General features: G+C 50.1%; 1 non-coding gene across 1 annotated transcript; it reads right to left on the bottom strand.

Moving 5' to 3' along the window:
* Positions 1 to 23,996: 23,996 nt before the first annotated feature.
* On the bottom strand, positions 23,997 to 24,073 carry TRNAK-CUU (transfer RNA lysine (anticodon CUU)). The gene has a single exon. It is a non-coding gene; the product is annotated as a tRNA-Lys (tRNA).

Raw genomic sequence — 24,073 nt, 5'->3', positions numbered from 1 at the left:
AGAGTGCAGCAGGAAATCCCATTGCAGGAATTTTCCTGCAACGGGAAAGCTAGTATATATATATATCCCTTTCTCTCTCTAAAAAAAACAAAACAAAAAACAATAAAAAACATATCTGTGAGTGATGTTTAAATAATAATAATAATAATAATAATAAAATAACTAAATAAATAAACAGATCTGTACAATGCACAAGGAAATAATTGGCAGCAAACTGCCTGACCTGGGAGAGGAGGAGCAGTGAGGCAGCTCTTCATTGTGGCCTCTCCTCTCATTTAAACTTTCTGACCCGTGTGAGCTCCATCCCCCGAGGCCAGGCCAGGCTCCGCCAGGTCGCAGCCTTCACAGGCGCCAAGCAGAACCTGCCACACACAGGCCCATGAGAAACCCCTGGGCAGGCGCAGAGGCAGCCGAGAGGGCTCCCTGGAGGGGCCCTTCCTGAGGTCCTAGGGCTCAGCTCCACCAGGCCCTGGGCCCGTTTTGCTGCTCTCAGCTGCTTAGTGTCAGTAAATATCCTATAGGAGCAACTGAACCTGGGCATCCGGGGGCAGCCTGCGGGGACTGGTCTCGGGGACAGCGAAAGAGGGGCTCTAGGACTCCAGGAAAGAAGGCCGAGTCCCTCCCCCTCCTCCTGAGCCCTAGAGGAGCAGGTCCGGTGACACCCGGCCCCGGCCCCCCACACTCAATGTGCCCCACTCATGAGATCTTCACAAGAAACATGAACAGAGACCTGGAGCATTTTTCTTTTCCCGGAATAATTTTTCCCACCTGATAGCCTCACCCTTTGCCTGTGCCTTTCCATTTAAAGACCATTAGGCTGTGGTAATAAAAAAAATAAGTTTTGCCTGGCTGGTATGGGGCTCAGTGGTAGAGCGTCGACTTATGAACCAGGTTATGGTTTGGTTCCTGGTCAGGGCACATGCCCGGGATTGCAGACTCAATCTCCAGTGGGGGGCGTGCAAGAGGCAGCCGATCAATGATTCTCTCTCATCATTGTGTGTTTTTCTCTTTGTCCCTCTTCCTTCCTCTCTGAAATCAATAAAAAAAAAAAAAGTTAATATTTTTTAAAAATGTTTTGAATAAGTTTTATGGTTTAATGAATTCTAATGTGAAAAGATTACAGAAGACACTGCTGCTTAAAATAAAATGAAATCAATTCTATTTGGTTTATTTATTTATAAATTAGGTGAGATGTGTATATAGGTGATTAACTGAGGCCTTTAAAAGCAAAACAAACAAACAAACAGTGAAAAGCATTGTTCCATCGAGAAGACTGACTTGTGGAGTGTGGGCTCCGGGTGTACACCGGGGCGGGCCCAGCTCGCTCCTGCTCAGAGACATGAGGAGCAGCAGTGACAACACCCCGGGTGATCCTTGCTGTCTTCCCCTCCCCGGCCCCTTTTCTCCTGGGCTGCAGCGTTTAAACTCAAACTCCCTTTATGATCCGGACTCGGTCCCTTTAGCCATGGAGCTGTGCCACTCCCCAGGCCCGTCAGCCGGGCTGCAGGGCTCTGTACACAGTGAGGTCCGGCGCCCCACCTCGCCACCCGCACTGTCAGCACTTTCCCACTCAGTCCACAGACACTGACACGTGAGTTATGCAAAGAACCAAGAGCAGGCTTTATTACAACTTACGGAGGAGACAAGAGTCCTGGGCAGTAAACGGGGGTGTGTGTGGGGGGGGAGCACCTGCTCCAGGACCGCAGGGAGGCTAAGCGCCTCTGTCCTCCTGTCCAGGCTGCTGCTCGCTGTGGTGGGACACCAGCCTCAAAGCAGCGGCTCTGGGGAAACTGCAGGGCAGGGCGGGCTGGGGTGCTGTAGCTGGGCGCCCGTGTGCTCCTGGATCACAGAGGGCAAGGCTCGAGTTGCCTTGTACATCTCAGCACCAGCCAGCGGGAGGAAGGGGGCAGGGCTACTTCTGGAGAAAGCTGTGTTTCAGGCCAGCATTCCCCCCTGACCTGCAGGAAAACAACTTGGAGGATGACTCAACGGTTTTGTGCTCAGCCAACCCCTGGACAGGGGTGAGGGCCCTCATAGCAAGGCTCTTGGGGGGGGGGGGCGGGGGGGGGGGGCTGAGGGTCCTCACAGCAAGGCTCTGGGGGCTGCTGGGCGGAGGCTAGGATGGACACCCCGCTGGAGGCAGCCTTGCTGGCAGTGGTGGCAGGGGCTCTTCGGGGTCACCTCTGCGGACTGGACTGGAGGTGGTTGTCCCCAGTGCTGGCGGTCTGGGGGTGCTCTGGTGAGAGCATGTACAGTGTTCTCCAGGCTGAGTGGTGCGGGGACCCCACTCGTTTCCGCAGTCATGCTGAGCGCCGAAAAGCGCAGCTCAGGTCTGGGGAGCCGCTCTGCTCCCAGGGCCCACAGGTGCTGCCCAAACCCCCAACCTGAAGTGGGCGGAGCTTGTGTCTGGAGTCTGAGCCTTGGTCACAGCCCTGGGCATGCGGGCGGCCCTGCAACGCCGGAGGCAGGGGTTGCACAGGGGGCTCCAGCTGCCTTGGCAGCAAAGGCGGGCGGTGCTGGCAGGGTGCCCAAGGCGGAAGGTGTGGGTAATGAGCTCCCAAGAGTCGCCTGCATGATGCTGGCTGGGGCAGCAGCTGGCGCCCGGGCTGCTGCCCATCAGGGGCCCAACAAAGATCTGTGCGGTGGCTCCAGGGTTCTCGGGAGGTTTCCAAGTTGAATTGGGGCTGCAGAGACCAGTGCGGGCAGCTGGGGGGCTGCAGAAATGGGGTGCAGCCTCTGCAGGGGGTGGGGGAGGGCCACTAGGACTAGCGTGGGGGCAGGGTTTTGGGAGGAGACAGGAGTATCTACAGACACGGGGTGGGGGACTCCATTTTGGAGGCGCTGGGAGCAGCAGGGAAGGAGGAGCATCTCCCTCTCTGGCAGCTGAGATTGATGCCTTGGGTTGCAGAGGGCCTCCCTCCCCGCCCTGCGGTGGGGCCCCCACTTCGGGGGGAGGGATGCAGGAGTGGGCCAGGCAGCCGGTGGGCTTCTGGTTGCCCTGCCCCTGCCTGGTTCGGGGAGGGAGCAGGGGGCGGGGGAGAAGGGCTTTGGGTGCCCCGCAGACAGGGCAGCCCTGCGCCTCTGGGGCCGGCTCACCCCGCACAGCGCTGTGGATGCGCTGGAACACTGGTCTTTGGTGGTGCCTCGAACCCAGCTCAGCAGGCGTGGCCGCCCCGTCCCCTCGCCTGCGCCTGCGCCTGCGTGGCAGCAGAGGAACCTTGCGTCTTAGGGCCTGGGACTGTCAGCGGTGGGTGGGCCCGTGCGCTCCTCTCCCTCCCGCTCTTCCTCTGGGAGCGCAGGGAAGCCGAGGAGGAGCCTGAGGGTCCCGCTGGCTCACTGTCTTGGAGGACCCCTGGGCAGCCTGGCGTGGGAACGAGTGGGGCTGCTGGAGCTGGTGAGGGTGTTTCTTCGTGGGCAGGAGCTCGAGGAGGCCTGGCCTTTTCCGGTGGCTGCGTCTTCTGGGCTCTGTGCGCGGAGGGTTCTCCCGAGGGGCCTGGGCCTGGGCAGAAGGAAGAGCGGTCTGGCTGCACCCCCGGGGGCCTAGGGCTGACTGCGCTTCCGCAGAGCCAGCGGGCCCCTCCCTGACCCGCCTGCCTCTCTAGGACGGTGGGGTCTTGGTCCTGCTTGGCCACCGCCGGCCCCTCTCTCCCAGGGCTCTCGGGACAATCCGCTGGGTGTGGTCATGTCATGGGGTGGCACCCGCTCCTGTGCCACGCAGCCCCTGAGCTGCGGGCCATCCTGAGGTGGGAGCAGACGGCACCTCGTGCCTCTGATGGCCACGCCTGCAGAAGGAGGCCAGGGTCCCCAGCACCAAGCGCAGGTGTGGGAGCCGCAACCGTCTCGGAGACGCTGTGACACAGCACGGAGGCCAACTCAGAAGACACCTCAGGAGGGCCTGCGACGAGAGGGTGCCGCTGGAGGACCAGGGAAGGCGCGGGCACCTGAGCGCGGTGCTAGCGCCTGGGGCGGGGCGGGGCGGGGCAGAGCCGGTCCAGTAACCAACACGGGGCGTTTGGGGGAAGTCTGGCCTCAGGCAGAGGCGGGCGTCCAGTGAGCTCCCTCAGCTGCCCGCGCTGGTGAGAGCCAGAGCTCGGGTCGGGCCTGTTGCTGGGGTGCACGTGGAACACGCCAGTGCAGGGGCCGGAGGAACCACTGTGCGCGGAGGGGCGCGCAGAGGGCGCCTAAGGGGACCCCCGAGGACCCAGCCAGCAAGGTGCAGACACACACACACACACACACACACACACACACACACACACACACACCAGGACCCTCAGGTGCGTCCGGATCCGCTGAGTGTGGCCCGTGTTGGCATGAAGACCATGAGCATATCGACAGGCAGAGGCCCTGCCCCTCCCGAAGGGACTGTGCAGCGCAGGGGTCCCGTCACTGTGAGGTGGGGCGCCGGGGAGCAGGGTCCTGGCACAGCCGCCCACGCGCAGCGGCAGCTTCGGTGGCAGCCCTGTGAGTCCTCTGCCCTCTCCCCAGGGACCCTGGCGGCCGAGAGCCGCTAAGGTCAAAGAGCCCCCCCCACTCAGATGCCCTGGGGCGACACCTGAGGGGAAGCTTTCTCATGTTTCGGGGGCAGCATACGTAACATATGACCCTACAATCCCACTTCCAGGCAATTAACCAACAGAAATAAAAGTTATGTTCTCACAAAAAACTTGCATGAGAGTCTTTTAGCTATCTCATCCACAAATGCTACCTAAAGGACTCTTGAAGTTGTCCAACTTGTCTTCAGTCAATTTGCAGTTATTTTCTCAGTTGTTCTGGGAAGAACACTGAGGAACTAATCACTTCACAGCCTAATCAGAGTTAGTATTTTATCAGCCGAGTGAAATGTGAGACCTGGCAGCCATGCAGATCCTTTTACCGTCCCCTCTTGTGCTTGTCGCGTGTGTTACCTTCACAGGACCTGACCGGGGCCCTCGGATCCGCTGGTCCGTATATTACACGTGAGAGGGGAAAACGGGCCGTCACGCTGATCCAGGTCCCCGCCACCTCTGTTGCTCACGTGGTTCCTGCAGCTCCCGCTTCCCTCCTGCGTCATAGAGTTGGCTTGAGTTCCCCTAAAAGCAGAGCAAGAGACATGGCTTGCATGGGGGTGATTTGGTTGGGCCAGTGATTTCATTGGATGGTGTGGGTGTTTGACAAGGAGGAAACACCACCCCAAGGAATATTATTAAATTGTCACTACGTATGCAGCTGGAGCCCCGGGGGGCTCTGAGGAGCAGTGTAGGATGTGCCTCGTTCGAGAGGTGGAAGAGGGCAGTCCGCATCCACTGGCTCCTGTCTCTCCATTGGTCAAGGGTTGTGTCATGGTGTTAACGCCCTTGAACCTCCCTGCCTGACCATGTACATAATGGCTGAATGGGTGTCCACAGATATTTCTTGGGACAGCATAGAATACCCTGATGGAGAGAGAGTATCCAAAAGAATTCTATATAATAAAAGGCTAATATGCAAATTGACCAAACTACAGAACGACCAGTCACTATGATGCGCACTGACCACCAGGGGGCAGATGCTCAACACAGGAGATGCCCCCTGATGATCAGTGCACTCCTACAGCAGGAGCGCTGATCAGCCAGAAGCCGGGTTCACGGCTGGCGAGCACAGCAGCTGTGGCAGGAGCCTCTCCCACCTCTGTGGCAGCGCTAAGGGTGCCAGACTATGAGAGGGCGCAGGCCAGGCTGAGGGTCCCTCCCCGCCCCTGTGCACGAATGTCATTTTTCCCATTCAGTATGCACGCACTCTACTGACTTAAGAGGTGGAGCCCGTTTCTCCATCACTGTGACTTCTTTGACCAAGGAGACGTTAGCACACTCATGCACGCAAAGGCTTAAAAGGTGTGCCTATGAGACACAGAGAGCGAGCGGCTGGTTGCCAGAGGGAGGGGAGTTGGGGAGTGGGTAAAAGGAGTGAAGGGATTAAGAAGTACAATTTGTTAGTTACAAAATAGGCACAAAGATGTAAAAAGCAGCATAGGGAATATAGTTAATAATATTGCAAATACTATGCATGATGCCAGGTGGGTATTGGAAACAGTTGGGGAACATTTTGTAAAGTATATGACTGTCTAACCACTAAGCTGTACACCTGAAACCAATACAAAATACTATTGAAAGTAAAAAATAAACTAATAACATTTTTAAAAATTTTGTGTCTGTTGGTTCTTGCTTTTTCTCTTGCTAGTTTTAGAACTTTGTAACCATGAGAACAAGTTCAGACCAGCCTGATGGATGATGAGAAACATATGGGTAAGGCATTCTTGCTCAGGTGGAAGGTGTTCATTCTCACCCTCATGGACGACGTTGAGTGTCTCAGGGTTTCAGTGGAGGAAGTAACTGCTAAGGGGTGGAAAGAGCAAGAGAACTAGAGTTAGAAGTCTAGCCACGCGATGTGAAGGGACTGCCGCAATCTCACGATGAAGCTGTGATAAGAAAGAGCTGCTTCTTGTGGACGAGAAAAGAAACTACTCCTGGTGAAGGTGCTCTGAAGATAGCTGAAAGACAATAAAGGATGTAGAATGTTACATAACAGTAGTTGGTAAAGCCGTGGCAGGGTTTGAGAGGTTAGCTGATAAAGCAGCAGCAATTTTGATGGATAAGATGCTATCAAACAGCATCACATGCTACAGAGAAAGCACTCTTGAAATGAAGGTCAATTGATGCAGCCAACTTCATTGTCATCTAATTTTAGGAAATTGTCACAGCTGCCCCAACCTGCAGCAGCCACCAGCCTGGTCAGCCAGCAGCCATCGGCATGAGGCAAGACCTTCCACCAGCGAAAAGATTACAACTCATTGATGCTTGGAACACAGTTGGCGTTTTTAGCAATACAGTATTTTTAAATGAAGGCATTTACATTTTGTTTTTAAATAGAATGTCATCGCACACTTAGTAGATTAGAGTGTCAGTGTAACTTTTATATGCACTGGGAAACCAAAACAGTCACCCGACCCGCTCTGTGAGGGTAGCTTTGCTGTGGTAGTCTGGAACTGAATCCACAACCTCTTCGAGGTATGCCTCTTCTATATTAAAGTCGGGACACACTGACCTCTTAAGGAATAAGTGTTTCCTTAGTCTGATTGTATATTTACCTTCACCAGTGTGTTGTACACTTTCATATGCTGTTATGTCACTCATTAGTGTGTTTTTATTTCAGGTTGAAAAACTCCTTTCAGCATTTCTTGGAAGGCAGGTCTAGTAGCAATGAACTCCCTCAGCTTTTGATTGCCTAGGAAAATACTAATTTCTCCTTCATATCTGAAGGATAACTTTCTGGATATAGTATTTTGGGCTGGCAAATTCTTCCTTTCAGCACTTTGCATATGTCATTCCTCTCTCTCTCGGTCTATAGGTTTTCTGCTGAGAAATCTACTAATAGCCTAATGGGGATTCCTTTTCAAGTCACAATCTTTTTCCCCTGGCTGCTTTTAGAATTTTAACTTTATCTTGATTTTGGACAACTTCATTATAATGTGTCTTGGAAAAGGTCTTTTGAAATTAAGATAATAGGGTGAACTTGGATGTTATTGAAGTTAACCTTGTATATAAAATCAAGTTAGAGTGTTATAACTTTAGGGCATTAAAGGTAATTCTATGGTAACCACAAAAAATAGCTATAAAATATATACAAAAAATGAAAATGGAATTTAAATATTTTACTACAAAAATTTAATTAAATGTAAAAGAAGACAAGAATGTAAGAAATGAGAAACATAAAAGCTATAAGGCATATAGAAAATGAAGAGTACAATGAAGTAAAGTCCCTCTTATTAGTAATTACTTTAAATGTAAATGTAAATTAAATTCTTCAGTAAAAAGAGCAATTAGAAGAAGAAAAAAACATACAATCCAACTATATGCTGTCTACAAGAGACTCACGTGAAATCTAAACACACAGACAAATCTAAAAAAATAGAAAAGATATTCCATATAAATAGTAACCAAATGAGTACAGGAGTGGCCATACTAATATCAGACAAGTTGACTTTAAATAAAAAGTAGCCAAAACCGGTTTGGCTCAGTGCATAGAGCGTCGGCCTGCGGACTCAAGGGTCCCAGGTTCGATTCCGGTCAAGGGCATGTACCTTGGTTGCGGGCACATCCCCATTAGGGGGTGTGCAGGAGGCAGCTAATCGATGTTTCTCTCTCATCGATGTTTCTAACTCTCTATCCCTCTCTCTTCCTCTCTGTAAAAAATCAATAAAATATATATTTTTTAAAAAGTAAACCAGACTTAAATGTAAGAGCTAAATTATACAAATCTATGAAGGAAAAGGGGGATAAAGCTTCATGATTTTGGATTTTCCTATGAATTCTTAAATATACCAAAAGCACAAACAAGAGGAGACATAAATACAACTTTATTAAAATATTGTGTGCTTCAAAGAACACAACCAAGAATGGTGTAATACAACCTATAGAGTGGAAGAAAATATTTATAAATCATATATCTGCTAAGTTCTATTGCCCACTATTTATAATGAACACTGGTAACTCAACAATAAAATGTTAAATAACCGCCAAAACCGGTTTGGCTCAGTGGATAGAGCGTCGGCCTGCGGACTGAAAGGTCCCAGGTTCGATTCCGGTCAAGGGCATGTACCTTGGTTGCGGGCACATCCCCAGTAGGGGGTGTGCAGGAGGCAGCTGATCGATGTTTCTCTCTCATCGATGTTTCTAGCTTTCTATCCCTCTCCCTTCCTCTCTGTAAAAAATCAATAAAATATATTTTTAAAAAATGTTAAATAACCAAACTTTAAAATAAAAAAGGATTTGTATATTGTTCAAATAAAAGACACAAATTGTCAACAAATGCATGAAGACATGTTCAAAATTATTAGCCATTAGAAAAATGCAAATTAAACTGCAGTTAGAGACCACTTCACACCCACTGGAATGGATATATATTTTTTTTTAAAAGAAAACAAGTATTGACAATGATGTGGAGAAACTGGAACCTTCATATACATCTTGTGCAAATAGTTTGGCAGCACTTTCAAAAGTTAAACAGAGTTATTATATGGCCAAGAAATTCCACTCCTACATATATGCCCAAGAGAAATAAAAAAAAAAAAGTAAGTTCACACAGAAACTTCCATGTAAGTGTGACAGCAGCATTATTCACAAGAGCCAAAAAGTGGAAATAATCAACTGTTCATCAATTGCTGAATGAAAAAACAAAATGTATTATATCCATACAATAGATATTCACCCATAAAAAGTGTGAAGTACTGATATGTGCTACACTTGGATGAGCCTTGAATGCATTTTGCTTACTGGAAAATTCAGCTATAAAAGGCAACACACTGTTTGGTTCTATTCATATGAAATGTCCACAATATGAAAATTCCTACCGACAGAAAGAGCCAGGGTTGGAGGGAAGAAGAGTAGCGAGAATAAGACTGACCGATAATCAGGGTGGAGTTGTTTTGTGGGGGGATGAAAATGAAATAAAATGAGACAGAGATAATACTTGCAAAACCTGAAGATACTAAAAAATACCAAACTGTGTATTTTGTAAAGGTGAATTTGTGAAATGTGAATTCTATCTCAATAAAAGGAATATGACTTTTAACATTTTTATGGTCCGTCTCGCAACATGGTGCACTGAGCAAACTACAATCGTTCCTCTCGAATGAACTTCGGGAGGGAATTCCCACAGGGACTGCTGCACAGCATGGCTTGTACAGGATGAGAGTTGCAGCTCAGCCATGTTTGACCAGAGCCCAGTTTGAGCTGCTGACTGACTGTGGGACCAGCTGGTACATATTTTTCACTGAGGATCAATCCCATGTGTAGTCTCTGTTACTGACATCATCCTGGCAAAGGTACTGATAATTTATCCCTAGGCCTGGCATCTGGTCATGATGGTTCTATTCAGATAGAACCTGCTTCCTCCCATGAACCTTCACCCTGAAGAACCAGCTGAGGGAGAGAAAGAAGAAGCCCTGTGGAGACTGCAGGGTGGGGCAGCTCCTCGGTTGTGGTTGCAGACAATCATCAATGATGACTAGACTATCCAGAGAGAAAATCATAAGAATACAATGGCCTTAAATGACACACTAAACCAGATGGATTTAATTGATATTTTTAGAGCGTTTCACCTCAAAGCAGCAGAATATACATTCTTTTCAAAAGCACATAGAACATTTTCCAGGATAGACCACATGTTAGGCCACAAAACAAGTCTCAATAAATTTTAAGATTAAAATCATATCATCTCCTCCTATCACAATGGTATAAAACTACAAGAAGAAAAGTGAAGAACACACAAACCCACGGAGGCTAAATGATAAACAGTTCAAACACAAGATAAAGAAATCAAAAGATACCATGAGACAAAAAATAATTCAAATTTTACAAGATACAGCCAAAGCAGTTCTAAGAAAGAAATTCATTGCAATACAGGCCAACCTTAAGAAACAAAAATCTCACAAAAATAATCTAACCTTACACCTAAAGGAACCAGAATAAAGAAAATAAACAAAGCCCAAAGTGAGTAGAAGGAAGGAAATAATCAAGGGAGAGTAAAGGAACCATACATCAATCAAATTAAGGGCTAGTTCTTTGAAAATATTTTTTTAAATTTTGATAAACCTTTAACCAAACTCATTGAGAAAAAAAGAGGAAGGACCCAAGTAAATAAAATCAGAAATAAAAAAGGAGCAGTAACAACTAACACCACAGAAAAACAAAGGTTTATAAGAAAATACTACAAAAAATTACATGTCAACAAATTGGACAATTCGAAAGAAATGTTAAATTCCTAAAAGCATAGAATTTTCTAAGACTGAGTCAAAAAGAAACAGAAAATCTGAACAGACCAAAATCTAGCAATGAAATCAAATCAGTAATCAATGAACCCCCAACAAACAAAAGTCCTGGAGGGGATGACTTTATAGGTAAATTTATTAAACATTCAAAGAAGAACTCACACCCATCCTTCTCAAACTATTCCAGAAAATTCAAGAGGAGGGAAACTAATTTTGTGAGGACTTTACCCTGGCTCCAAAATGAAACAAAGGCATTACCAAAAAAAAAAAAAGTATAGGACAATATCTATGATAAACATAGATGCAAAAATCCTCAACAAAATATTATCAAACTGAATTCATCAATATATTAAAATAATCATACATTATGATCAAATGGGATTATTCTTGAAATGCAAGTTTGTTCAATAATTGCAAATCAATTAACATGATACACCACATACACAAAATGAAGGGTAAAAATCACATGATCATATGAAAAGATGAAGAAAAAGCATTTGACAATATTTACTATCCCTTGATGATTTTTTAAAAAAACCAGCAAAATGGGAATAGAGGGAACATACTTCAACATAATAAGCATCATAATGACAAACCCATAGCTAATATCATACTCAACGATGAAAAGCTACAGCTGTTTTCCTTAACTTCAGAAATAAGACAAGGGTATCCACTTTTGCCACTTTTATTCAACACTAGAGGCCCGGTGCATGTGCCCTTTTGTAGTCCAGGACCCCTCAGGGGACGTCAACCTGCTGGCTTAGGCCCACTCCCCACAGTCAGACATCCCGCGAGGGGTCCTTAGCGCTGCTGAGGAGGCAAGAGAGGCTTCTGGCTGAGCGGCGCTTCCCCTGTGGGAGCGCACTGACCACCAGGGGGCAGCTCCAGCATTGAGCATCTGCCCCCTGGTGGTCAGTGCACGTCATAGCAACCAGTCATTCTGCAGTTCAGTCAATTTGCATATTACCCTTTGATTATATAGGACTAGAGGCCTGGTGCACGAAATTCATGCACGGGGGTCCCTCAGCCCAACCTGCACCCTCTACAATCCAGGAGCTCTCAGGGGATGTCCTACTGATGGCTTAGGCCCACTCCTCATGATTCTCTGCTCTCTGCAGGGCCTGGGGGTTTCGCTGCAGCCATGGAGATGAAGCCCCCATGCCCTGCTGTCTGCTCTCTGCCTGCCGCTGCCATGCGCCATGCGAAGGAAGCCCCAATGCCCTACAGTGTGCTCTGTCTGCCAGGCCTGGGGGCTTTGCTGACACTGACACACTAAGGAAGCCCCCATGCCTTGTTGTCTGGGCTCTGTCTGTGGGCCTGGGGGTGTTCCCACTGCCAACTCTGCGCTAAGAAAGCTCCCAATCCCTGCTGTCCAGGCTTTGTCTGCCAGGCCTGGGGCTTCCCCACCATCACCCTGTGAACGAAGCCCCCAAGTCCTCTGCTGGCCTGGGGGTGCTCCTGCCCCTGCCGTGCTAAGGAAGCTCCCAAGCCCTGCTTTCTGGACTCTGTCTGCTGGGCATGGGGGTGTTCCCGCTGCCTCTGTGCTAAGGAAGCCCCCAAGCCCTGCTGTCTGGGCTCTGTCTGCCGTGTCTGGGGGCAGATCCTGCCTCACTGCTTGGTCCCCACGAACCCCGGCAGGGCTGACAGGCCCAGACACTGCAGCAGCTGTGGAGCAGGGGGGCTGGGTCTGCCCGCTCCGGAGGCGGATCCAGCCTCACTGCTCCTGTGGACAGGCTGGACACTCCAGCAGCGGGGCTGAGGGGACTGGGCGTTGCCATCTTGTGGCTATGGGGGCCGCCATTTTTTCAAGGAGTGATGGTTAATTTGCATATTACTCTATTATTAGATAGGATAGTATTAAAAGTCCTAGCCACAACAATCAGATAAGAAAAAGTGAAAGGCATCCAAATTAGAAAGGAAGAAGTAAAACTGTCATTATTTATAGATGACATGACACTATTTATAGAGAACATTGAAGATTACACACACACACACACACACACACACACACAAAACCCTACTAGAATTGATAAATAAATTTAGGAAGTATCAGGATACCAAGTTAATATACAGAAATCAGCTGCATTTTTATACACCAATACTGAACTATCAGAAACAGAATTTAAGAAAACAATCCCATTTATAATTGCATCAAAATGTAAAATACCTAGGAATCCTATCTAATAATAGAGTAACATGTAAATTACCATCACTCTGCTACGCCCACGATTGGGCAGCGGGAGGCTGGGGGCCGGGACTCGGGGTGGCGGGACTTGGGGTGGCCTATCCAGCCATTGAGAGGCACGGATCCGCTGCCACTGAGGGGGGCTACACTGCTGTTGATCCGCGGCTGCTGAGGGGGCCTGCTGCGGACACCCAGCTGCTCCTCTCAATCACAGGGTAGCCAGGTGTCCGTGGCAGCCCCCCTCAGTGGCCGTTGAGAGGCGCAGGGGGCGGGAGTCCCGCCCCCTGCGCCTCTCAACAGCAGGGTAGCCCCCCTCAGTGGCCACGGGCCATCAAAAGTGGGGGAGCTGGGTGCCTGTCTGCTCCAGCACCAGCGGACAGGCACCCAGCTCCACTGCGAAAAGCGAAAGCGTATAGGGGACCCTACACGTGCATGATTCAATCATGCACTGGGCCTCTAGTGAATTTATAAAAGAAAGGAAAAGACCTGTACTCAGAAAATTATAAGACATTGAAGAACAACTAAAGGAGAAAAACAAATAAATGAAAGCATAGAGCAGGCTCATGATAGGAAGAAGAGACGTCATCAAAATGTCCATACTATCCACAGCAATCTATAGATTCAATGAAATCCCTATAAAAAATACCATTTCTCTCTCTCTCTCTTTTTATAATCCTCACCTGAGGATATTTTTTTCCACTGATTTTTAGACATAGTAGGAGAAAGGGAGGGAGAGAGAGAGAGTGAGAAAGAAAAAGAGAGACAGAGAGAATCATTGATGTCAGAGACACACATGCATTGGTTGCTTTCTGCAGATACCCCAACTAGGCCAGGGATGGAACCTGCAACCCAGGTAACATGCCCTTGACTGGGTATCGAACCCATGACCCTTTCATAGGCAGGACAATGCACTAACCACTGCTCAACACACTAAACACTGGCCAGGGCCCAATGGCATTTTTCATAGAACTAAAACAAATCATCCTAAAACTTATTTGGAACCACCAAAGACCCCAAATAGCCAAAGCAATCTTGAGAAAGAAGAACAAAGTTGGAAGGATCATGCTACCTGATATCAAAATATACTACAAGGCTATATTATTCAAAGCAGTATGGTACTGGCATAAAAATAGACACAGTTCAATGGAACAGAACAAAGAGCCCAGAAATAGACCCACACCTATATGGTCAATTAATCTATAAAAGAGAAAGCAAGAATATACAATGAGGTAAAGATAGTCTTTTCAATAAATGGTGTTGGGAAAACTGGACAGATGCATGTAAAAAAAATTAAACTAGACCACCTTCTTATACCATAGACAAGAATAAACTAATACTGAATTAGAGGCTTTAATGTAAGATCCAAAAGAATAAAACTCCCACAAAAAAATATAGGCAGACATTGCTCTTAGGAATATTTTTTGGATATATCTCCCCAGGTAAGGGAAACAAAAGAAAAAATAAGCAAATGGGACTACATCAAAATAAAGCATTTTTGCATAGCAAAGGAAACCATCAATTAAACAGAAAAACAACCTACCAAATGGAGAAGATATTTGCCAATAAATCATATAATAAAGGGTTAATATTCAAAATATATAAAGAAATCAACAACCTAACACCAAAAATAATCTAAGCAATTCGGTTTAAAAATGGGCATTTCTCCAAAGATGATCTCTAGATGGCCAATGGACATATGAAAAGATGCCCAACATCACTAATAATCAGAGAGATGCAAATTAAAACTGCAATGAGATATCACCTCACACTTACCAGAATGGCTATCATCAATAAATCAACAAACAAATGTTGGTGAAGATGTGAAAATAAAAGAACCCTAGTTGGTGGGATTGCAAATTGGTGCAGCCACTGTGGAAAATAGTATAAAGGTTCCTCAAAAAACTAAAAATAGAACTGTCTTATGACCCAGTGATTCCACTTTTGGGTATTTATGTGAACAAAGTCAAAATACTAAGTCAAAAAGACATGTGCACCCCTATATTCATTGCAGCATTATTTACAATAGCTAAGATCTGGAAGCAACCTAAGTGTCTATCAATAGATTAATGGATAAAGAAGATGTGGTATGTAGATACAATGCAATATTATCCTATACTAGAGGCCCGGTGCATGAAATTCAGCCCAGCCTGCACCCTCTCCAATCTGGGACCCCTCAAGGGATGTCCAACTGTCCGTTTCAGCAGGACTGCTGGCTCTCAACTGCTTGCCTGCCTGTCTTCCTGATTGCCCCTAACCACTCTGCCGCCTGCCAGCCTGATCACCCCCTAACCACTCCCCTGCCAGCCTTTTGATGCCTAAATGCTCCCCTGCCAGCCTGTTTGCCCCTAACCGCCCTCCCCTGCAGGCCTGGTCAACATTAACTGCCCCCCCCCCACCCCTGCAGGCCTGGTTCCCCCACAACTGCTCTCCCCTGAAGGCCTGGGTCCCTCCCAACTGCCCTTCCCTGCAGGCTTGATCGCCCCCAACTGCCCTCCCTTGCAGGCCTGGTCCCTCCTAACTGCCCTCCCCTGCTGGCCTGATCACCCACAACTGCCCTCCCTTGCAGGCCTGGTCCCTCCCAACGGCTCTCCCCTGCTGGCCACCTTGTGCTGGCCATCTTGTGTCCACATGGGAGTATCCATCTTTGACCACATGGGAGCAGCCATCTTGTGTGTTGGAGTGATAGTCAATCTGCATATTACGCTTTTATTAGATAGGATAATAAAAGCCTAATATGCTAAGTGTCCGGTCGTCTGTTCAACCAATCAAAGCGTAATATGCTAATGATATGCTAAGGCCACTCAATCGCCCTCTATGATGTGAACTAACCACTAGGGGGCAGACACTCCAACAGATAGGTTAGCTTGCTGCTGGGGTCTGGCCGATCAGGACTGAGTAAAACGGGCCAGATACGCCCTGGAGCCCTTCCGCGGTCCCTCCCTAGCTGGCCAACCTCCTGCATCCCTCCCTAGCTGGCCAACCTCCTGCATCCCTCCATGGCCCCAATCTTGCACAGGTGGGGTCCCTTGGCCTGGCCTGCACCCTCTCACAATCAGGGGCCCCTTAAAGAATTTTGGAGAGCCAGTTTCAGACTGATCCCGCCAAGGGACCCCACTGGTGCATGAATTCATGCACCCAGCCTTTATTTATCTATAAAAAAGAATGAAATCTTAACATTTGCAACATGAATGGACGTGGAGGGTATCATGCTAAGTTAAATAAGTCAGACAGAGAAAGACAAGTGCCATATGATTTTACTTATATGTGCAATTTTTAAAAAAATAAAACAAAAGAGAAAGTTTCATAGATACAGAAAATAAACTGGTGGTTGCTAAATGGAAGGGGTGTGAAAGGCTGGGTGAAAAGGTGAAGGGATTGAGAAGTGCACATTGGAGGTACGGAACAGTCACAGGGATGTAACATGCAGCACAGGAATGTCGTCGATAGTACTGCAATAACTAGATATGGTGCCAGGTTATTGGGGGCATCACTTTGTAAGTAATATAAATGTCTAACCACTATGATGTATACCTGAAATAGTATAATACTGAATGTCAACAGTAACGGGGAAACATTACTTCCAGATCCCCTTGTCACTAGCCGCCTGAGGAGCCACTTGAATCAAAGCAGGACTTAGGAAGATGGATCTTGGTTTGGTGTGAACTTAAAATACCCAATGGACTGATTCTATAGGAATAATAACAATTCAAATGAGACAGGAAGAAAGTCAGCACAGTGACTGGCGGCCTGAGAGGAAATCCCATTCAAAAGCCACAGGTACCTAGAAGGTTACTCAGCCTCTGTTTCCCAGGTCCCTGGTCTGGGCCATGGAAATGTTAATAAAACCTGCTTGTTAATATCCTCAGGCTCATCATAAATACCAAGCCTGAAGAAAAGTGATTGGTGCTTCATAATTGCTACCTACTTAAGAGTTCAAGCATTCAATGCCAGAGCCGTGAGCAGGAAATGCAGCTGGCTGCCTCCGGAGAGGGAGCCCGGAAGGCCTCGAGACCGGAGGACGAAGCCTTCTCCGTATCGACATGTCTGAGAGCCCGGGAAAATCCGTTATCTCTCAGCATGTTTCCCTCAGCACCACAGGGAGCGCAGTAGTGCTGTGATCTGTCGTTTATGGAGAGCTAAGTGGCTTTTCCAGAGGCACTGGCCTGATGAGTAATAGGTCTGAGGCAGGGGATTCAGGTGTTCCCTGAGGACAGAGATCCCTGAACATAAGATCCCGAGACATAGTTCATGCCCTGGACAACCAACTAAGAGCTCTCCTCACCAGCTTCCCCACATCCCCCTGCCCCAAAGGTGCTCTGGGGAGAAAGCTTGTGCCCAGTGGAGGACTCTGGCCCAAAAGAATGGTTCCAATCCTAACCCAACCCCTGGCTTTACATTTTAATTGTCGACCAGAAATATAACACCTTTTCTCAAAATGAACCTCCCCTGATGGACTAGAGACCCAAACCTGTGTCCATGTCTCCTCGCGTGCCCCCAGCACTTGCAGTGAGAGGTCCCGGGGTCAGGTGGATACCCTGGATGACCGGTATTCTGTTTGACTCCCAACTGACTCAGAACCTAGGACATTCCAAACCAACTGCCCGCATGACAGTTGCACAAGGAATTAGCTTCGTCTTCAACTGACCAAATCTGGACAATGAGCAGTTAACCTGGGAAGGGGTCTGCAGGGTTGGTGCTTGGTGGCTGGTGGGTAAAGTCTACAAGCCCCAGGGTCTCGCTGACTGCTGAGCTGGCAGCCTGCACGGAGGCCTGGCTGAGAGCGGCAGGGCGGCACTGGCCCTGAGTGTGCCCTTCCCGGCCCAGGTCCTGCCTCAGCGAAACCAGTCTCTGCTGTCACACTGCAGCCCAGTGACGAGGCTCTCCGGGCGTACTGCCACAGCCCCTTCGATGAGTGGGGGACGCATCTGTGCCTCTACCTGTCCTTCGGGCAGGTGCCCATTCTCATGCCACAGAACCACTGCTAGGACGTCAGTAGATTCCCTTGACCACAGTTGATTTCCTTGTGAATCCTGTATTTGAATCCCTTACGGGGATCCTTTTTGTACTCTTGAGCCACGATCCTGGAAATATATTCAAAACAGAAAAAAGTTATTGACATGACACTGGCAGAGACCATGCGGAAGTATTCATTCATTCCCTGGTCCCACTGTGTTCTCTGCTCACCCGCTGCCTCTGGGAGCCAGCCGAGCCTGAGAGCGGCTTGCAGAGGGGCTGCGGTGTGGTGTGTGCTCGCCCCAGCTCGCTGGTCACGTGGGGACATGACTCTGGATGAGACGATGTGGAAAGGCAGCCCAGCACAGGGACAGCACAGGGGCTGGTGGCTGGTGACCTGTGCCATTTGGAAGCCACATGAACCTGGGAAAGTGACTTACCCCTCTGTCCTCAGATCCCTGTGCTGTGACATGGGGCCTCCTTATTAGTATTATGAGGCTAAATATACAAAAATTCAGATGCAGCCTGAAGAAACATGACTAGGTCTTCGTAAGAGCCTCAGACGTGTTCAAACATTAAGTGTCTGGAAGAATAAGCAAGAGATGAGACAGCAGCTGCCCCCAGAGAGGACACCTGGGCGGCGACAGGGCAGGGGTGCCGAGGGTGCTTTTCGGTCTCTATGGCTGCAATGCTTTGGGAATATCTTTCATCATCTCCTGTGGTCTCCACCGAGCCCTGTGGGGTCTGCAGAGAAGGGGCTGTGACCAATATTTCATGGTTCATGGCACAGAACTGACGACAAGTGGATCTAGGACAGGAGTGCAGTTGGTTCCCTAGGGACAGAGATGCCTGAACCCCTATGGGCTCTAGATCATGCCCTGGACTCCTGAACCAAGGGCCACCCTCCTTGCATCCCCCCCATTCTCCTGCCCCAAGGTTGCTGGGTGGAGACAGGAGGTGTTGAAGGCGTGGGAAGGGCACACGCCTTACCCAGCTCCCACCCATACGTTTCCATTCCAACCCAAAAGCGATGAGGTTTTCTTGAAAGGGAGTCTCTTAAGGGACTCTCCCAGCACCTTCACACATCAGCACCTTCACACATCAGCACCTTCACACATCAGCACCATGGGCTGCGCCTTCTGAGGGTGTGGCCAGTGGGGGGCGTGGCTCCACGCAGTTGAGAGCCAGGCCTTTCCAAGCCTACTGTGCACAGGCAGCTCTCAGGAGGCAGCTGGGCTTCAGCCACCAGCCCTGGGAAGTGAGCGCCAGCCCCTGGGAGGGAGCGGGTGGGCGCTGCTTCGGTGGTTCCAGGGATGGAGCTGGCCTGTCCGCCCTCTGCTCACTGATGTGCGCACCCATCAGTGCTCACCTGAGCAGCTGGGCTGAGGCCTGGCTGAGAGCAGGCCGTGGTGCCCAGGCCTGGGGGTGCCCCCCTCTCATTCCTTCCTCATACAACCCAGCTCACAAACCCCCCGTCCCTCCCGAGACCCTGCAGAGGCATGGACAGACTCCTGTCCTCATAGAGGGACCCTCCTTACTCACAGCCTGTGGCCCCACCCAGACCCTCCTGCCTCTGTCACTAAGGTTCACTCCACATCCCGATGGCACTGGCCCTTCTCGCCTCCCCAGGCAGCTCCACCCCCATCAGCCACAGAAGCCCCGCCCCGAACCCCTGATCTTTCCTGTCTCTAAACCCCTGCGTTCGGACTGCTAACGTTTGGTTTTGGATTTTGACATTCACACCGGGGGTTGGCCTGGAATCTCCTTTCCCGGGGTGCCTGTGCTAGGTGGTGTCTGGAGCCTCCTGACCCAGCAGAGGCAGGGTCCCTCAGAGCTGGTCTCTGGGAGCCGGGCAGGACACCCACACTGATTCTGACCATTTGGTAGAAATCAGGGGAAACCACTGGGCCTGAAGGTGACTTGTGGAAAATCGTTTTATATTTCTTGTGGGTTTTGTTTGTTTTGTTTTGTGTGTTTTTTTAAACCTCACCAGAGGACATTTTTTCATTTATTTTTAGAGTGAGTGGAAGAGAGAGGGAAAGACAGAGAGAAACATCGATGTGAGAGAGACACATTGGTTGGTTGCCTCCTGCATGAGCCCTGACCAGGGCCCCGGGCCGGGAGGAGCCTGCAACCGAGGTACATGCCCTTGACCAGAGTCGAACCTGGGTCCCTTCGGTCCACAAACTGACGCTCTACCCACTGAGCCACACCAGCCAGGGCTCTTGTTTTTTACATTTCCTTTACATGTTGTAAAGTACCCACGTCCTAGGAGTAAACTTATGGTTCCTTATAGATGTGAGCACATCTGTTGCCAACACCCAGTGGAACATGCGGTGCCTACAGCGCCGGCGGCCTCCTGTGAAGGAGATAGGGACAGCGCCTGACTTCCTGGGACAGGACGCCCTCAGCCACCCCAGGGGTGCTCCGCCCAGCGACTGTGTCCATTAGCTCCATGTCCCCGTGGCGGCAGCCTGAGAGGTGGAGGAGGGAGCCAGAGCTGGGGGAGCCCGCCAGGCCTCGGGGTCGGCTGGGAGTGGGGGCCGGGCGGGAGCGGAGAGGCGCCCCAGAAGCACCCGGCTCCGACATGACAATGCTGCTGCGCCGTGCGGCGTCCGGGACGGCCCACCCACGGCTGCCCTGGCTGAGGGAGGTTCTGCGTTCGTCTCATGTAAAGTTTTAAAAATACACTGGTAGGAGGTAAGTGCCGCTTAATGTACATCCTTCAGCAGGAGCGATCCGGCAGCTCTCAGCCTAAGTGCATCCAATGCCCACCAGGGATCAGCGGCACCACATGGCCGGCCCCCGGCCCTGCCAGGTTCATGTGGCACCACATGGCAGCTCCCCATTCCTGGCTCCGTGTCTCATTTAAACTTAACTTCCTGCCAGCGGGTGGGCCCCATCCCTCCGCGTGGCACAGCCTCCACGGGTGGCGAAAGAAGCCCCTCCAGCAATGGCAGGTGCGAATCCGGAGGCACAGACGGACGGAGGGGGCTCCTGGAGTGGGCGCAGGCAGGTCCCTGGGGCCCTAGAAGTAGCCATGGGCCCTGACTGGGCCCTGATACCCCGGGTCAGACCCCAGGGAATTGGAGCCTTTTGCTGCTGAGGTGCGGGCGCTGCGGGTCGAATGAGTGTCTATGAACGGCCACAGGAGCGACTGTCCCTGGGCAGTAGGCCGGCGGCCGGGAGTGACTGGTCCCCAGATGGCGAGGCTGATGCAGGGCGGGAGCTCCAGGACTCCCCACCCCGCCCCCTGGGGACTGTGGGGCGCAGGAGGGCTGAGGACACAGGTGGGGTGTGACCCGTCCCTCCCACACTCGCTACAGCGCAGTCATGAGACCGGCCTGTGCCTTCCCGTTTAAAACCATGCTGCTGTGGTCACTGAAGAACAAAGGTTTACGGGTTAATGTATTCCAATGAGATCAGTTAGAGAAGACACTGCCGATTAAAATGTAGTGAAACCAACAGTTACATTTGTCTTGTTTGCTTACAAACTTGGAAAAGAAACATTAAAATCTGTAGTCCTACCTCCTGCCACCTCCCAGAAGTTTCCTTCAGAGGCTGTGGGTTTTGTTGGATGTTACGAGACCGGCCTACAGAACCTCAGCGGAGACCTGGTGCCCTGCCCTGGCCCCAGCCCTCGGCCCTCCGCAGGGCTCTGAGGAGGCTGCGCCCCAGCGATCTGCGATCAGGTGACTCCCCACGGTGTGGAGCCTGAAACGCCTTGTCCTTGACGCTGGGACTACTAACACCCCCAGGACAGAGGGCTGGGCCAGGGGAGCTGCCCTGATTGCAAGAAAGGGAGCCCCTGTCCTCTGCCCCTCAGCCTTTCCCAGGAGCCCGCAGCAAGGAGGTCAGGGCCCCCCACAATCTCTCCTCACACCCAGTGATAAGGATCCAGCCTTAAACCTCCAACTAAGGGGGCTCCCTATTGATCGTAAGGGGGTCAACAGCACGGAGCTGGGTCCTCCGGCCAGACGTTAGCCAGGTCCTGGGGGCCTCCTCCCAGAGTCACACACCTGAAGCTATGCACATGGGTGGCCTCTCGGGAATCTTCAGCCCCTCCTCCAAACACGGGACCCAGGGAGGGCCGGCAGCAGCCGTGGACGCTCCCGTGGCCCGGGTGTCACCCAGGGCGGACGTGCACAGGGCAACCTTCATTGCCCCACGCTGACTCTTACCACCCGTCTCCCTCGCAGTCACTTGCAGCAGTGGCCACCCCAGAGCTCTCCTCAGTTTGTTCTTTCACTAAAATGCCAAAAAGAAGAAGAAGTGAGTTGGGAAGCAATGGCAACACCGCACTTACTTGCCTCGTCCTTTCCATCTGGAGCACTCGGAGCCACAGATTGTCTTGATTCCGGCCCCTCCTCTTGGACACCTGCTGGGAGTTGCTTGGCAGCTGGAGGGGAGAGAACAGCAGCGCGGGGAAAAGCACCCGCGTGAGCAATCTCAGGGCACCAGGCTCACAGGGCCCTGTTTAAGGTGCTTTTCTATAAAGGTGTTTTATTTGAATAAAAAATACGTTAAAAGCAACTAGAAGTAGATAAATATTATTTAATACCAAAGTCTTCCCTAATAAACAGAACATATAGCTAAGACTAGTGTTAAGACCATACAATAAAGAACCACCTTGGACTAAGGGAGGCACCCTGGGAGGGCGGCAGCAGACACGGCTCCTCCTCTTTGTCCTGATTGACGTTTCCCGGCAGGGTGGACGCTCCGTCCCCTCTGAGGCCCAGGCTGAGGCCTGCAGATCATGGCCTCAACGGGTGTCAAGCAGCACCTGCAACACCAACACAGGTGCTGAAATCCCTGGGAGGCTCTGAGACAGTTGGAGGCGGGCTCCCTGGAGGGAGTGTACAGGGCCCACAGGGCTCCTCAGACCCTGGAAGGTGACCTTGGCTCCGACATCCCCAGGGGTCAGGTTCCCAGGACACTAGGCCTCTCTGCTGCTCTGGGACAAGGGTGCTGTCCATGCTGAGTGTCTATAGATGTGCTGGGAGCGACTGGCCCTGGGCTGGTGCAGGCACAGCACAGCCTGGTCTGGGAGAGGTCCCTGGGCCCCCCAGCAAGCTGTGGGTACAACTGAGTCCCAGGCGTTCCTGGTCAACGGCGTCACTACTGATGGGCTGAGGCCAACACAAAACAATGTTATGGCAGCTTTATTCATGATTGCCTAATGCTGGGAGCAAGCAGAATGGCCCTCAATAAGTGAGGGGATCAGAAAACTCTGCTACAGCCACACAATGGAATATTATTCAATGGTAAAAGTAATTAAGCCATTAAACCACAGGAAAACATGGAGGAACCTTTAATGTACATTGCTTTTTGAAAAACGACATCCTGAAAAAGCTACACACGTTTGATGAATCCAACTATATAACATTCTAGAGAAGGCACAAGTAAACAGACAGTAAAAAGTATTGTCAGGGGTTTCGAGGAAAGGAGAGAGGGATTAATAGTGAAGAACAGGGGTTATTAAGGCAGTGACACTATTCCAGTTGGTTGATACAAGACACTGTATATTTTTCAAAAATTATAGAAATGTAGAACACAAAAAGTGAACCTTAATGTTAAGTATGGATCAATATTGGCACACTGATAGTAACAAATGTACCACACTAATGTAAGACACTGATAATGGGAAACTGAGCAGGGGAGGGGGCATATGAGTGTAGAGGGCCACCTGGGAAGACACATGGGCATTTCTTTTAATTATCATCAGCTGAACTCAGGGCGTAGGCCGAGTCACGCCCTGGGAACATGCTTCCCCAATAAGGCTGGACATGTTAATCAGTTCTGACTTCACAGCAGCCCAGGTGTCGGCAGGGGAGGGACTAGATATGTAAATCTAGGCCTTTAAAATAAACGCGCTGCGTGGCTTGGGTCGTCGTTGCAGCCTCTCCATCAGAGAGGAAAGATGGCGTCCCACCCAGCCCCAGCTTCATAAATCTGTTTCTGCCTCTTGGTCTCTTTCTTTCTTTAACTTCTTAATCCCCAGCTCCTCCACTCAGCAACCAGACCAGTACCTTTTCCGTGATGACGTGGAAAAGAGAGAAACTCCACTACATATGGTGCCCAACGTGGGGCTCGAACCCATGACCCTGAGATTAAGAGTCTCATGCTCTACCGACTGAGCTGACAGCAGC

This window comes from Eptesicus fuscus, chromosome 17 (assembly GCF_027574615.1).
Source record: "Eptesicus fuscus isolate TK198812 chromosome 17, DD_ASM_mEF_20220401, whole genome shotgun sequence".
Classification (NCBI taxonomy): domain Eukaryota; kingdom Metazoa; phylum Chordata; class Mammalia; order Chiroptera; family Vespertilionidae; genus Eptesicus; species Eptesicus fuscus.
The sequence above is the reverse complement of the archived record's forward strand: the minus strand, read 5'-3'. Positions and strand labels throughout refer to the sequence as shown.